The sequence below is a fragment of the Lissotriton vulgaris genome, chromosome 4_1, assembly GCF_964263255.1.
Source record: "Lissotriton vulgaris chromosome 4_1, aLisVul1.2, whole genome shotgun sequence".
Taxonomy (NCBI): Eukaryota; Metazoa; Chordata; class Amphibia; order Caudata; family Salamandridae; genus Lissotriton; species Lissotriton vulgaris.
Genome location: NC_141691.1, coordinates 1,586,045,514 through 1,586,061,775, shown reverse-complemented (window position 1 = coordinate 1,586,061,775; position 16,262 = coordinate 1,586,045,514). Strand labels below are relative to the sequence as shown.

Here is a 16,262-nt window from a genome sequence, read left to right as displayed (position 1 = left end):
AGGATAAGTTCAAAATACTAACCTTAGCACAAGTCCCACCTGTCCTTGACCCTGGAGACTGGATGGTGGCACTGGACTTACACGATACATATTTCCACATCCCAGTCCAATCTGCCCAAAGACATTACCTGCAATTCACTGTGAACCAAGAGCACTTCCAGTTTGCATTGCTCCCTGTTAGATTTGGGAGTCTCTAGTTGGCACAGGTAGGTACTTGTGACAAATAGGGACCCTTGCATCTAGTCAGGATAAGGGGATTACGCTCCTAAAATAACCCCTGCTCACCCCCTTGGTAGCTTGGCATCAGCAGACAGGCTTATCTCAGAGGCAGTGTGTAAAGCATTTGTGACCACATACAGTAACCCAGTGACAACACTACAGATGGACACCACACAAGGTTTTATATCAAAAATAAGTATACTTTATATAGATTTACCACAAAACTATAAACATCAAAAATACACAATACTGTTACTTTAAGATGGTAGATTTAGCTCAGTTCAGTTCTTAAGATGCAACACTTTCAGTCAATGAACCTTATGTTGCTTTGCGCTTCCACGACAAGCAATGTCGCAGCGAGGGAAATGCGGCAAAGTTCACGTGCAAAGCAATAAAGACATGAGGATCTTCCAGATGCGGCACGCTTCTCCGGGGATGCGACAAGTTCTCGGTTTAATGCGTGGACTGCAGCGGCGACACCCTTGTTCAGAAGTGTAATGGCAACTGCTCCAACTACGACACTCTTCTCCCACGATGCGTGAAGCTGCCGCACAATGCGACAACTACAGCGGTGACATCCTAGTTCAGAAATGCGACGGCAGCAGCTCCGACGGCGGTGCGCTCCTCGGGGATGTGAGGCGCTTTCCTCGATGCTGTGCAGTGCGACAACTCTAGCGGTGACACCCTTGTTCAGAAGTGCAACAGCAACACACTTCCTCTAAGTTGCGGCACGCTTCTCTCGATGCGGTGCAGTGCGACAACACCCTTGTTCAGAAGTGCGACAGCAGCAGCAGCGACACACTTCGATCTCGTTGCGTCGCGCTTCCAGCTCCTTGCGACACACAGTTCCTCAGAAGGCCCACAACAGCAGCATATCTAGATGATATTGCTGTCTTTAGCTCCACCTGGGAGGATCACCTGGTCCACCTGAGGAAAGTGTTAGAGGCTCTGCAAGCAGCAGGCCTCACTATCAAGGCCACCAAGTGCCAGATAGGGCAGACACAGGTTGTATACCTGGGCCACCTTGTAGGTGGAGGCCAGGTTCAGCCACTGGAGAGCAAAATACAGTCAATCAGGGACTGGGCTCCTCCAACCACCCAGACTCAGGTTCGAGCTTTCTTGGGCCTGACTGGTTACTGCAGAAAGTTTGTCAGGAATTATGGATCAATTGTGACTCCACTTAATGAACTGACAAGTAAGAAAATGCCAAAAAAGGTTCAGTGGACAGCAGGCTGTCAAAAAGCATTCGATGACCTAAAGCAGGCCATGTGCACAGCACCTATCCTCAAGAGTCCAGACTACTCCAAACCATTCATTGTCCAAACAGATGCTTCTGAGTTGGGTGTGGGAGCTGTTCTATCTCAACTGAATTTTGATGGTCAAGACCAGCCCATTGCTTTTATAAGCAGAAGGCTGACCCCCAGAGAGAAAAATTGGTCAGCTATTGAGAGGGAGGCCTTTGCTGTGGTTTGGGCCCTGAAGAAACTGAGGCCATACTTGTTTGGCACTCATTTCAAGATTCAGACCGACCATAAGCCCCTCTTGTGGCTAAATCAGATGAAGGGTGAAAACCCCAAACTGCTTAGGTGGTCCATTTCCCTACAGGGGATGGATTTTACAGTGGAGCATAGACCTGGCACTGATCATGGCAATGCAGATGGGCTCTCCAGGTATTTCCACTTAGAGCAAGAAGACTCACCTGGTCAAGGTTAGTTTATTGTCCCAAAGTTTGGGAGGGGGGGGGTCATGTAGGAGAGTAGGGTCTGCAATCCTATGATCACCCAGATTTTTTGCTTTTGTTTCACTGGTTTACGACTTTCTCTGGCTGTGGGCCTGCCAATCAGACCCACAGCCTAGCTGTTCTCTCACTAAATTGACATGTGTACCTTAGGTGCATTATCCAATTGGTACTGGGCCACCTTATCAGACCCTGTAACTCAGGGCATAGGTGTACCCAGGGCCTACCATGGGCTGAAGCATGTATTATGCCACCCCTGGAGGGCCATCTAAATCTGACACAACTGGCTGCACGACAGCTGGGGCAAGGTGGTGTAATCACCCCTTGCTGTAGATATAGTATACCTATATCTAACCCTAAAAATGGACACACAGATTCCTATCAGTCACTCCTATGGCAGGCCTTGACAATCCTGAAGGCAGAGTGCTTGGAATCGTGTGAGATGGTGCTCTGGCATGAGCTGAGCCCGTTTGCAGCTTGCGGAACCAAGTCCTAATAGCTGTTCCATGATAATGCATACCATATACTCTTAAGTGCATTATAATCCTCGCGGTTAAATGCTATCTTTGGTATTGCTTTATCAAAACATGTCGAGTAAGGTGTCATACAAATTGGAATACTAACCCCTCGCCAATTCAGGCGAAGGGGTTAGCATTCCACCCTTCTAGAGGGACACGACATGTATGTAACTGTGAACCCCGGTTAAAGTTAACTGAAGCCTCAGCCTCACAAAATGGATGCTGCCACCACAGACACGAGTCTGACCTCCTGCTGCTGGGAGTCCTTCCAGCGAGGAGAGCTTGGACAAAGGGTTTCCTGTCAGGGGCGGTGCTAGCACCATACCAGACAGGGTTTTGTGTATCCTGGGTAGGCAGGGCTTTACAGGAAGGTGACTGCAAGTGGCACCCCGGTGCTCACTACGCATCTGCCGGCTAGAACGAGATCCAGGGGCACACCGCCGCTGGCCTGGGGAAAGTCCGGCATGGGAGAGGGGTGTAACAACCCCCCTTCCTGGTCGCACCCCTAGGGCAGGACCTAGTCGCGTACCCACCCCTTTGTTTAGGATAAAGGCAGGAGCGGGGACCCTTCCAAATTAGATCATCTTTGAATCAAGAAACTACTTTCTACGAAAGGAACTCTCGACTTCTTCTCAAGATTTCTCCCTTGTGGCTAAGGAGTAGTCCCCCTGCATCCGCAGGCACCATCTAAGAACTCTGCGGTTTGCTGCACGTCCTTCCTCAGGAATCCGACCGACCAGCACGACGAGACCCGGCTTCCCTGGCACCTCTGACCTCTACCTACCTCTACAGCTAAGCTGAGAACCGTAGGTGCGACGAGACCTCGAGGGACCGGCCATCATCAGAACTGCACGACTTCTATCCAGCACGACCGCCCAGGGATCCTCTGGTGAGTGCTTTGGGGTCCGAGAAGCCCCGACCCTGAGCAGCTCCAGCACCGAAGTCCAGCCCCCCCAGCATCTCCACGATCTGCGTGGGGCCCTTCTGCTTTTTGCTGCTCACAGCGTTGTCTGGCTACTAGCCCGCTGGCTTGTGGCCTTCCCGACGACGATCAACGACGACAACACTGCTGGTCTGGTTGCTCCAGACTGGCCCTTGCTCCCTTCCAAAAGAGGAGCACCCCGGACCCTCCTGGTCCACTCCAGACGCCATTTTAGGTCCACCGCGTGGGCTTGAATTTGCCAAGACTTGTTGCCCCAATCCTGGGTCCAGCGACGTCGACAGCATCAACCATCGTGGGACAGCTCGCACCTCCATCCTGCTCGCCGACAACGCCTCCTGGTCCGTGAGACTGCAGAGCCCAGCGTCACCCACTCACCTGGTCGAGGTGACTTCGCCCGGTGCCATCCTGGTGCCCACACAATCACTGGCTAGTGATTAAGAACTTGGTCCCCTCTGCTTTCAGGTGTCATCCATCTTCGATCCAGGCTTGGATCGCTCGAACAATCTTCACTGGTCGCCTGCCAGCAACTCCTTTCTTCAGGCTCCATAGACTGCAACGAGGATTCCCGACGTCTTTCCAGACCTATGCAGCCGCAGCCCCTGGGCTAGGTAACTTCGGCATTTCGGTGCCCCAGCATAGCCTCACTATCCAAGGGTCCAGATCCACTTTCGTTTTCAGCCTATCTAGTCGGGTTCGCCCGAGAACACTAACTTTGTCTTTACTAGCTCCCATAGACTTTGTCCCGCATCCCGCGTGAGAGTGCACACTCTGCACCCGAGTCCCCTAGGCCTCCTACTAGTAATCTGAAGGTTCAGTAACGTAGTCCTAGCGATTCCAAAGCCTATTAGTACAGTACTTACCTGCTAGTAATTTCGCATTCCACTTTCAGAGTATATGGTTTTTCGTGCCCCTCGGGCATTTGTGTAAATTGTACAACTTAAAATATTTTCGTAAGAGTTTTGTTGTGTGCTTAGTACCCTGTCCTCATAAATAGTACAGGGCTGTTGTGATCTAAATAAATACACTGTTTTATTTTCATAACACTTGTGTGGTGTCCTTTCACTTGGTGTTCAAGGGGTATATGTGATGGTATAACAGCTGGCTTAACACGCCCTCTAGAGTTTAGCCCGAAGACTGCTCGTATCCACGCTACTAGGATAGCTGGTCTAGAAGGTTGACTTACAACCAATCACCATAAGGGTTGTTTGGACTGATACAAAGTGCTCACTAGAATAGTGAACATTATATATCAGGCCAACTTCTCACAATCACCATAAAACTTTATTTCGATTCATCAACAGAATCATAAAAGTATACAGATTTATACATAGTTATCTACATACAGTTAATTTAGCATTCACGTTTTCTTGACATTTAATCTAACAGAATTAATTACAGTCCATCAGGGAAGGAAAACGGACCACCTGAGTCCTCCTATATTACCATCAAGTAATTCTTGTGTCTCTGTACTCAAAAGCTCGGAGTCTTTGGCAGTGGGCCATAAACAAGCAAATTAGTGAGTTAGCATGAGAACAAGCTTACAGTCAAATAATGAATATTATCTTCATCCGGAGGTGGTGTAGAGTGTTCTTAAAATCCATGTGGGTGCTAGACTTTATTATATCATTAGAATTGTATGCAGAACATTGGTTTTAGGATGTTAGTTAGCAGCGTTTGTGGACCCCGGATTCTTCTAAAATACTTGCCCATATAATTATACACACAGGGTTTATCTTTACTCTTTTGCAGTCTTGGTATCTTTATTCAATATGGAGGGTTCAATGGAAAATTCTCGCTATCAGAAAACTGGTTTATTGCCTCAATCAATCAATCAATCAATAGAAAGCTTTTTCGATTTTTGCATAAAAAATTATTAAAGCATACAAAAGGAAACACATATATGATTTCATGATCATGATCTTCAATGAGTAAAATAGCATTACAATAAAAGCAAGATTTTTGTAGTTTCATTCCATGACAGATTTTCTGCATTTAATTACACTTTAAAAAAAACACACACTTGATCTTGTAAAACATTTGTTATCTAAAAAGTGCAATTGTAAAAATGCAGGACGGCATTGTCTTAGACCCAATACTCTTATCATTGGCCAAATACATCTCCTACTTAGTGTTTTGTAAAGTTTGCAAAATAAAGTTACATGCCTTGTCGACTGCAAGGACGTATCATCACATTAGCAGTTACACATTCATTTAGACCAATCATTTATTGTTGGAAAAACGTATTCAATGATGGAATATTCCAAATCTAAAACGACTCAAGACCAATCTTTCATAGCCACTCATTGTTGATTTTAAATATGGTTAGACACTATAGGTAGTAAGTACCATTAGATTAAACTGTACTGATATTTTCAAAGCCTCGGCTACAAATCTATTGTTCTGCAGGTACGTTATACAACATATTTTTAAATAGTTTCTGTTAATGTACTTTATAGAGACTGGATTGTCAAAATATTCTGGATGTCCAAGATCATTCATGAAATTTTTTATGTATCTCAACCATGGGTTAGCCAGTGCCCTTTCCATCTTAAGGCTATCTTTTATGATGACACGGTTAAGAGAGCTACTTGCCAATGTCCAGATCCTATGCAACAGAAGGGGGAGTTGAAGTTTTATTAGATCCGTTATATAGGATAACCCTAATTCAGAGTGGCATACGTAGGTGGATGTACTACCAGGGACCACAAAAATAAATTTTAAGAAGGCGTTCTCCACCAGTTGTATGGGCTTAAGAATTCAGTAGCCCCACACACCTGCACTATACACAGCTGTTGTAACACATTTGACTCTATAAATATGCAAGAGCTCTACTGGGGGTCTTCTACCCAGTTTTCTTGCAAAATGTGCTAGGACGGCCATGGTCTTCATAAATAATAGCTTCCTAGCTTTAACTGCCTGTGACCATGTCCCATTCGTAATGGACGTTATTGGTAATGAGTATGTCCCTACACATTAAACTCCCCTTCCCTCACTTCATGATGAAGGTTTTTTAAATATTGTATAGGCATTTATATAGCGCACTACTTACCCGGAGGGTCCCAAGGCGCTTCGACCACTGCAAAACCCTTCCTGGCTTCCCTGAGAGATGGTCCCTTAATGGGTATCTCCAGGGTGAGACCAGGCATCCCCGGCGGTCTGGTGGGGCCGTTAGTGAAGATGAGGCAAGCTAATGCCCAGAGTTGCCGAGTGTGATCGCTGATCAGAGTGGGCACCGAGGCGAGAGAATTATCGAGTCCGCAGACCCTGGTCCAGAAACCTGCTGCGCCGGGAATCGAACCCTGGTCCCGGGCCGTCCTCTGCTCTCGGGTCTGCCGCCTCTAACCAGTGAGCCACACTACTTCACTTTAACGCCCACATTTTCCATATACATTGTAATTTGTCAATACCCTTTGGAGCCCCAATTGCGTGCGAGCCATCAGCACTGCATCATCAGTGTACAAATGGCAGTTATAGGTTGTTTATTTATTTGTGGCTGGTCCTGACACCGCTCCACCCAGGCTTGGCCCAAACTATTGGTATAGAGTGTAAATAAGGACACAGCCCTGTCTAACCCCCATTTCCACGCTAAACGGTGTAGTGCATTCGCCCTTGGCCCCATGGCGCACCCTAGCTTTTGCCCCATTATAGAGTTGTCTCAGGAAGTGTATTAGTGGAGCTTCCAACCCCATATCAGCTAGTATGTTCCATAATTTGGCATGGATTACAGTCAAAAGCTGCCGTAAGGTCTACAAAGGCCAAATATAGTTTATCCAGTATTGGGGTATCTTTCATAGATTCACATGCCTGAATCATTCCCCGTCGCCGAGGCGGAAGTCCCACGGTGGATAAAAAAGCAGTGCCAAAGGTAAATTACTGTAGTAGGCCCGAAGAGAAAGGCCTGAGGCCCAAGTACTAGTATCCTTCCTACCTCATTATGCTAAAAGGACCAAAGACTTTGTCCCAACCAATCAGCTCACAGCACCCTCTAGAACACTCTCTGTAGAGCCAGTTCTCCTCAGATTTTCACCGCACGTCATGTGGAAGGGAGTCTCCCTGAGTGCCTACTCAGTTTTTCCTTCAGGATGTCTGACAAGAGGGCTTTGTTTAGACCTTGCAGAACATGCAACAAAAAGAGAGTCAATGTTAATGATCAACATAAGGACTGTATCTATTGCCTCTATCCAAAGCATGAGGCAAAAAATTGTAAGATCTGCTGTACCTTCCCTTCAAAAACCTTAAGGGATAGGGAGGCTACAGTCCTTTTATGGCTCAAATCTTCTTCAACTGAAGATGATGACAGAGCTTTGACCTCCAGCAAGGGAGCAAGATCTCAGGACAGTTTGTCAAGTGAGGGGAGAAAACATCTTAAAACCTCCCACTCCACTTCTGGTCCTTCTCAGAGATCTCCTTAACCTTCCTCAGAAGCTTCAGCTCTTAAGGACACTAAAAAGCTATTGCTTAAAACCGTGAGTAAAAGCTGCTCTGTCTCTTCAGCTTTACCTATGTCGACCATCTCTGTTACATCTTCAGCTCTTTCGTCGACGGCGACAATTTCTACTTCATCTATCACCTCTCCTATCCTGTCAACAAGAATTTCCATTGTGACAAAGAAAACCATCGTAGACGATCCGTCGACGAAAGCCTCAATGTCGATGTCAAAACACTCATCGACGAAGGTACCGTCGACGAAGCCTCCGTCGTCGACGAAAACATCTACTGTGCCGTCGACGACTGCCTCGTCGACGAAGAAGTCAAGCCCGTCAACGATGGTTCCGTCGACGTCGAGCCCGTCGACAGTTATCCCGTCGATGTCGAGTCCGTCGACGATGATCCCTTCGACATCAAGTCCGTCGACGACGGTCCAGTCGACGTTGAGTCCGTCGACGATGCCTCCGTCGAGGATACCGTCGACGACAACTAGAATGAAGAGCCCATTGACGGAAGCTCTATCTCCTCTGCCTCGATTGACGACCTTACCACCCACAGCAGTAGAAACTGCTTCTACTAAATCTTTAGTGGCGATACAGTAATTTTCAATGCCTGTTTCTTCAAAGGGTTTCCAACTTAGATCTTTCCAGAGACAAGAATGCTCTTATATCTCGCCACTTACACCATCTCACCTCCTTGACACTTATGCTCAAGAAGAGGAGGATGACTATGATGATGATTACAATAAAGGAGCTTTTGGAATAGCTCTCCATCCTTCTGAATTGATCAGTAAGTGTCAGGATGACGAGGAAGATGAAGACTTCACTGAACATTACTATCAGGAGGACATTGTTGTTCCTCACCGCTCAGGTTACCAGAGTCGTTCTCGGATTTCAGAGTCCAGCCATCTTCCTCCTAACCTTATTCAGTACTTGCAGACCATGTTGGCTGATTATAGGCAATGCTTTCCACCGCAGCCGGTCATTTCAACACTTCAACCTTCGGTAGTTCCAGACCCTATACTTCAACCTGATATTCCAGCACCTTCATCTCCGGTTACTGAACCTCAACAGCCTGCTCTGCCTGCTCAAACTCCGGATACATCTTCTGATGAAGAAGTAGAAGGCGAGCTACCAGAGAATCCTCCTTTGGATCTGTGGGATTCTTATATTATCCCCATGCCATCTACACCAACTCCACAACTATCGGACTCACCACCAGAAGATATAGGTGGATTTCATAACCTCATGCAGCGAGCCGCAGATAGGTTTCAGCTACCAGTGACAGTGGAACAATCTGAATGTTTCCTACATGATTTTAAATAGGAAACTAAAAAGATTTCCAGAGCAATTCCAATAATAGATTACATATGGAATGAGGGCATTAAAATAATGAAAAATCCTGCTTCTGTGCCTGCAGTGCTTCCACGCATTGATAAAAAATATCGTGCTCCGATCAACAGCCCTTCATGCCTCATTGGTCACCCGAGGCCAGACTCGGTCATTTCATAGGCTGCACAACAAAGGTCTAAAAACCCAGCCACACCCAACACTATGCCATCAGATAAAGACGGACGTCGTCTTGACCCCATTGGTAAAAAATTCTCAACCATGGCTGCCGCCTCCATTAGGGCAGCAAATTCTTTGGCAATCATAGGGCGTTATGATCGCCAAATGTGGTCGGACATGGCTGGTCTGATTGACCTGATTCCAGAGGGCAAACGACAGGAGGCTCAGAAGATTTTGATGGAGGGAGAGCGCGCAGCTGCAGAAATTATCGACTTCGCTCTGGATATTGTTAACACAAATTTCAGGTAGTTGGCTGGAGCTGCAGTTCTCAGGCGTCAGGGTTGGTTGAAGGCCACCACCTTCCGCCCTGAGGTTCAATTAAAGATTTTGGATATGGCCTACAACAGCGAGTCTTTATTTGGAAAACATATTGACGAAGCCCTCCAGGCAATCAAGACGGACACTGATACCGCAAGGTCTTTGGGTTCTCTGCAGTAAGAGCGGGGATCTTTCAGAGGTGCTTGGGGCCGTGGCTACTCCTCCAGGGGAAGTTACCATCAGCAAAGCAGACAATATCAGCCTCAATACCGGCAAAATTATCAATCTTCGTTCCACCAATCCAATACGGCTGGTTTCTCTCGCCAAGGAGGCCGGAAACGCTCCAACAATCAAGGGCGAGATACTCATAGAAAACAATGAGTTTAGCCAGGCGCCAACCATATTTCCTCCCCTCCCTGTGGGCGAGAAAATATCTTTTTTCCTACACTGGTGGCAAAAAATGTCCTCCGACCAATGGGTGCTAGACCTCGTACAACATGGACACACCCTAGAATTTGTCACCAAACTACCAACTACTCCGCCCAAAGGACCCCCTCCCCCTCGTCTTCACTTATTGTTCAAGGAAGCTTATTCAATGTTCCTCAAGAACGCTATAGAAAAACTCCCAATTCATCAGAGGCGGACAGGCTTCTATTCCAGTTTTTTCCTCATAAAGAAGAAATCAGGGAAATGGCGACCGATTCTGGACCTGCACAACCCCAACAGGTTCCTCAAGAAACAGGGTTTTCGCATGGTCACCCTTTCAGAGATTCTAAGCTGCCTGAACGAGGGAGATTTTATGGCTTCCTTAGACATGGGTGACGCATACTTTCACATCCCAATCCATCCAAAACATCGAAAGTATCTCCGATTCACAGTGGCTGGCACACACTATCAGTTCAAAGTGCTCCCGTTTGGCCTCAAATTGGCTCCAAGGATCTTCACAAAGTTCCCTGCCCCGGTAGCGGCAACGTTGCGTTCTTGGGGAATCCAGGTCTTACCGTACTTGGACGATTCGCTAATCAAAGGCCCTTCAAAGAACAGTGTACAGAATGCCATTGCAACGTGTCGCGATCTCTTTGCAGCTCTGGGTCTCAATGTGAACACAAGCAAATCCCAATTACTTCCGAAAAGGATCCTGCCTTTCTTAGGAGTACGTCTAGACACAATGCAATGCAAAGCATTCTTGTCTCAAGAAAGACAACTCCGCCTGCAGAAATTAGCAATTCAAGTGTCAAAAAGAAGGTCACTTTCTGTTCGCCTGTTCGCTTCACTCCTAAGAATGTGTTCCTCAGCCGCAAATCTCATCCAATTGGCGCGCCTGAAAATGCGGCCTTTACAGGAAGACCTACATCTTCAATGGAAACAAGCGACCGGCTCCTTCGACGACATCATCAAAGTCACCCCACGCATGGTGAATGCTCTTCAATGGTGGTCGCAGCTACACAATCTGAAACAGGGGCTCACGTTCATACAGACTCCTCCAGATTTCGTTCTGACAACCGATGCGTCCATGGAGGTATGGGGAGGTCACCTCCAAGATTTACAAGTACAAGGCAAATGGTCTCAGAAATACAGACAACGTCACATCAACAGTCTGGAATTGAGAGCCATCTTCCTATCCTTGCAAGCATTCCTTCCCAGGATCACAGGGTCTTCGGTTCTGGTCAGGACAGACAATACCACCAGCATGTTCTACGTGAACAAACAAGAAGGAACAAGATCGACTACGTTATCAAAGGAAGCTCAGGAGTTATGGGAATGGCTTACACTTCACAACATAACTCTCAAAGCAGAGCATGTGAAGGGCCTCAACAATACTGTAGCAGACAAACTCAGCAGATCCCTAACAGACTGCCACGAGTGGGAATTAGACCACGCTCAATTAAACAGAGTGTTCCACGTTTGGGGCAAGCCAATGTTGGACTTGTTTGCAACACAGCAGAACAAAAAATGCCGTTATTACGCCAGCAGATACCCTCAGCAGGGATCACGAGGGAATGCTCTGTCCATGCGATGGTCAGGGACTGTGCTTTGATTTAAAATGTATTCTGTTTGTACTTTTATGGATGTTTTTAATTCAGAATAAAGATCTTTTGACTTGACTTGACTGTGCTTACGCTTTACCCCCGGATCCCGTTGATACCAAGGGTCTTGCGCAAAATGAAGTTGGAGAGTTGCCGTCTCATACTGATTGCCCCAGGTGGCCGTGCCAGTACTGGTTCCAGTAGCTCATGTTGCTATCCCAGGATCGTCCAATCCGTCTTCTTCCGACTCCAACAATGCTGTCGCGGAATGAGGGACAGATACTTAATCCAGATCCTCAATCTCTAAAATTACATGCATGGCTCCTGACTTCTTAGAGTTTCAAAACCTTCATATTCCTCAGGATTGCCATGACATTTTAATAAAGTCGCAAGCCCAAAGCACATTGAAGACTTATCGTCTTAAATGGAAGAGATTTTGCTCTTGGTGTGTCTCCAACAGTTTACACCCGGTAGATGCTCCTGCAGAGAAAATTCTTCCTTATCTACTACATTTGGCTCGCTTGGGTCTTGCCTTTTAATCAATAAAGGTCCATCTAGCGACTCTATCCAGGTTCAGGAAAGTTACTAACATTCCCTCACTGTGTTCTTCATCTTTAATTAAACAGTTCATGAGAGGTCTCACAACTGATGAAACATCCATTCGAACCTATTCACTAAGCCGACCTCCAGTATCTCACATGGAAGGTCGCCCTGCTTCTAGCCTTAACATCTGCCAGAAGATTAAGTGAAATTCAGGCATTCACTATTAAAGAACCTTTCCTGCATTTCTCACAAGATTATGCCACGCTTCGAACTAATCCACCATTTATACCCAAAGTACCATTCACAGGTCCATTTAAATGAGCCAGTGAAGTTGAGCACTTTCTTTCCAAATCCTACTACACCGGCGGAAAGAACACTGCATTCTTTGGACATCAAGCGATGTTTAAAATTCTACCTGCAAAGGACAAAAACCTTCAGAAAATCTGATCAGTTATTCATGGCTTAAGGTCAAACTACTCATGGCACTCTTTGGATGTGATTCAGGCATGTGAATCTAGGAAAGATACCCCAATACTGGATAAGAAAACAAGTTACTACCTGTAACTTCAGTTATCCAGTGTTGGTATCTTTCATAGATTCACATGCACCTACCCTTCTCCCCGGAGAGTCAGTTCTCTATTTTGGGATACTCATTTCCCACTTGTGCTTACGAAAATCTGAGGAGAACTGGCTCTGCAGAGAGTGTTCTAGAGGGTGCTGTGAGCTGATTGGTTGGGACAAAGTCTTTGGTCCTTTTAGCATAATGAGGTAGATACGCTACTAGTATTCAGACCTCAGGCCTTTCTCTTCGGGCCTACTACTGTAATTTACCTTTGGCACTGCTTTTTTATGTACAGTGGGACTCCCGCGACGGGGAATGATTCAGGCATGTGAATCTATGAAAGATACCAATACTGGATAACTGAAGTTACAGGTAAGTAACTTGTTTTCTTCCCCTGTTTGGCCAAAGTATATTTACCCATCAAAATATTAAGGTTTAATCCTTGCTAGACCTTACCAAGACTCTGTCTAAATCCGAATTGTAATTCGGATAAAATGTTTTCGTCTGCCTAGTCCTGTAGTCGGTTTAGTGTTATGCGCCCTGCCCCCTTTACAAAGGAATCTATTTGTGAAATTGGCCGGTAGCAAGTGGGGTTGTGGCGGTCACCTTTTTTTAATATAGGGACCAATATTGATTCCGACCAGGTCCTTATGAACCCCGTAGAGCAACAGGCTGCTAAAACCTGTGTTAAAAGAGACCCTCATAATAACAGATTTGATAATAAAAGATTTATGGGGACACCCTCCTGCGGGTGCCTTCCCACCCTTGCTGGCCTTTATTGCACAGTTGATCTTGTCTAGGGTAAAGCAGAGGTCGATAGGATATTTCAAAGTTGTGATTGTCTCATGAGGAATGTGTGGGTCGTTCGGGGGGCTCTCAGCTATAACCTGTTCATACACTTTTGAGAAACATAGAAGATATGGGCAATTGGCTGTGGGCAGTAGCCAGAGGCCTTACCCTAAAAGCACTGTAAACCAACAGGCTGATTTCCTCAAGTGTCTTTGCATTGCACATAAAGCCATCTATGGAGAAGCCCGCAAATACATTAAAGATCGTCTGAGAAAAGTACATCCCTGGCAGAGCCTTGCGCTCCTCCAAAGCATGCAAACTAACTCCACTGAGATTTAATCTTAAATCAAAAGGTGGCAGAGCGCTGTCGGTCCTCCTTCCGCAAATCTGGAACGAGCTACCGGCCACCACGATGTATGGTATTTTCGAAGGAAGCAAAGTGTTCATTGAAGAGTTATTATGCAATGAAATGTTAAAGATTCTGAATGTTGGGCCAAAATATTGGATGAACCTAACCCAATCTCATGTCAATAGGACATTATCATACTATGCCTCTTGCACTTGTCTTATCCCCAATAACATTTCCATTTCCTTCCATAACTGATCATGTTGCTGCAATTATGGCCTTTAGAAAGACTCCAAGTAAGGTGTCCGTTTTCAATATTCCATTATTCAAAGATTTCCTTGTGATCAGAGCACCATCTCGTTCATGGGAACTGATCGCAGATGTATCTAAATTAATGGGCCCTCCTTTTAAGCTAAGTCACAAGACTGCATTTCAGCATCTTTCTTGGATAACAGCACTATTAATAGCAATAATACCTGTTTGAAGGGTAACTTTCTGTTGTGGAAAAATGTTAATTGGGTGGTAATAAGGATGCAGAACGATTCCTGCATTCATTAGATGTAATAAGGGTACTTTGGTTCTACTTAGATAAAACCACGTTAGTGAGAAAATGTGACCAGTTATTTGGTTACTATATCTAAATCCATTGTGACCCAGCCACATCTTAACCACCTATTGCCAGGTGGATTATGACATGAAGTTTGTTATGATACCAATTGGCAGATAAAACTTTCCCACTTGAATTTGGAGCCCATTCCACTAGGGGTAAAGCCACCACAACAGCTTGACTCAAGAATGTCCATTGGCAGACATTTTCAAAGTTGCCAGGTGGAGATCAATGTATACATTTACAGAGCACTAGTACCTAAATTCAGTCTCATGCCGACGCTGAAGTGTCACTTGGACTCTGTTCAGTTATGCATGTCTCATTCTCAATTATGCTCTAGAACTTTATGAACTCATGTTTCTTTGGCCAAGAGCTGCAAGTGGTCTCTTAGATTGCTAGTCTATTTTAACGATTATCGACATCAGTGATGAGCCTACAATGCAAAAGAAATGGTTACATCTTTGTAGTCCTGGTTTTATATCCTTCGATGTCCTGAGCCACATGCCCACCTCCCTCGGCTGAGTTGTCTTGGGCATTTGAAACAACAACTACTGCTATTTGTAATATTTCTGTCTCTACTTCACTCCCCAAAAAACTGACTCTTGAGTCAACAGCCACTACAGTTCATCATGTGTAGTGAAAACTCCTATAGTCGTTTTCACAGTTTTACAATTAAAGACTATCAGGCTACACCGTTTCCTCAGTGATAGTGGTTTTTTTTGTTTTTATTTTGCTGGCAATATGGTCTTTGGGTCTTCTAAAATTCTTCCTTTGGGGAAACCCTTTGCCAGGGATAGGCGTATGAAGGATGCTGCGCATTCATTATATGGGCACCACCGCCCATTGTGCTTTATTATATGGACAAATATTTAGGAAGTGTTCCGGGGCCACCCATACAGCTGAGAGTTAATCCAACATTTATGACTTTAATGAAGATTACTACGATGCAGAACCAGAACCACAAGTAAGTAACCATTTCTTATCATCAACCCTTATCCTTACTTGGGACCGCTTTAGGAGTATTCAAGTAAATGATCTGTGTGAGTTAACATCTAATATTAGGATACTTTACTTACCTTTAATACATTTCTGATGGCTATGAAGATTCCTGCCGAATACTCACCAGCTCACATCTTGCCCATTTGAGAATATGATTCATTTGTTAGTTTTGGATTCCATTTTAATTCTTGAGTGTGGTGGGGCGGTGGCAGACATATTAACTGTGATGGCGAGCAATGGGTCATTTCAGATGAATCTGCAAGACTTTATTGGCAACACTGTTCTACACCACTTGATGCCAGGAAAACTGAGTTGTTGTGTAAAATAAGTCATCCAGCTGGGACCTGGTTCAAGTAAGTAATCTACAGAGGTTACCATAGCCCTCGCAAAGTGTAGTATGAGTAGTTTTAAAAGGCAAATCCATGTCAGATGTAAAAAAGCAACAAGGAGTAGTAGAAGCTGAGAGAGATTCTATCAGCCACCTCTCTGAAGGGTTATTTTTTTATTTGAGTCAGCCGTATTCGCCACTAATCTTCACCCCAACCCACATTCTACTGCCCCCTTTCTAAATCACACATTTTTGAAAATATACCTTAATGCTTAAATAAACATTTTCAGATAGAAGTGTGCTTTTTGAGAGTAGTATATAATCAGTGACTTGCATTGCTCTAAAATATTGGTGTCTGAAACTAGCCGGTGAAAAAGACCACATCTTTT

At 45.3% G+C, this 16,262-nt stretch overlaps 1 protein-coding gene across 1 annotated transcript in view; it reads left to right on the top strand.

Moving 5' to 3' along the window:
- The window catches only part of MYBL1 (MYB proto-oncogene like 1), a 610,566-nt gene that overhangs the window by 452,363 nt on the left and 141,941 nt on the right, over window positions 1–16,262 (top strand). The window lies entirely within an intron of this gene.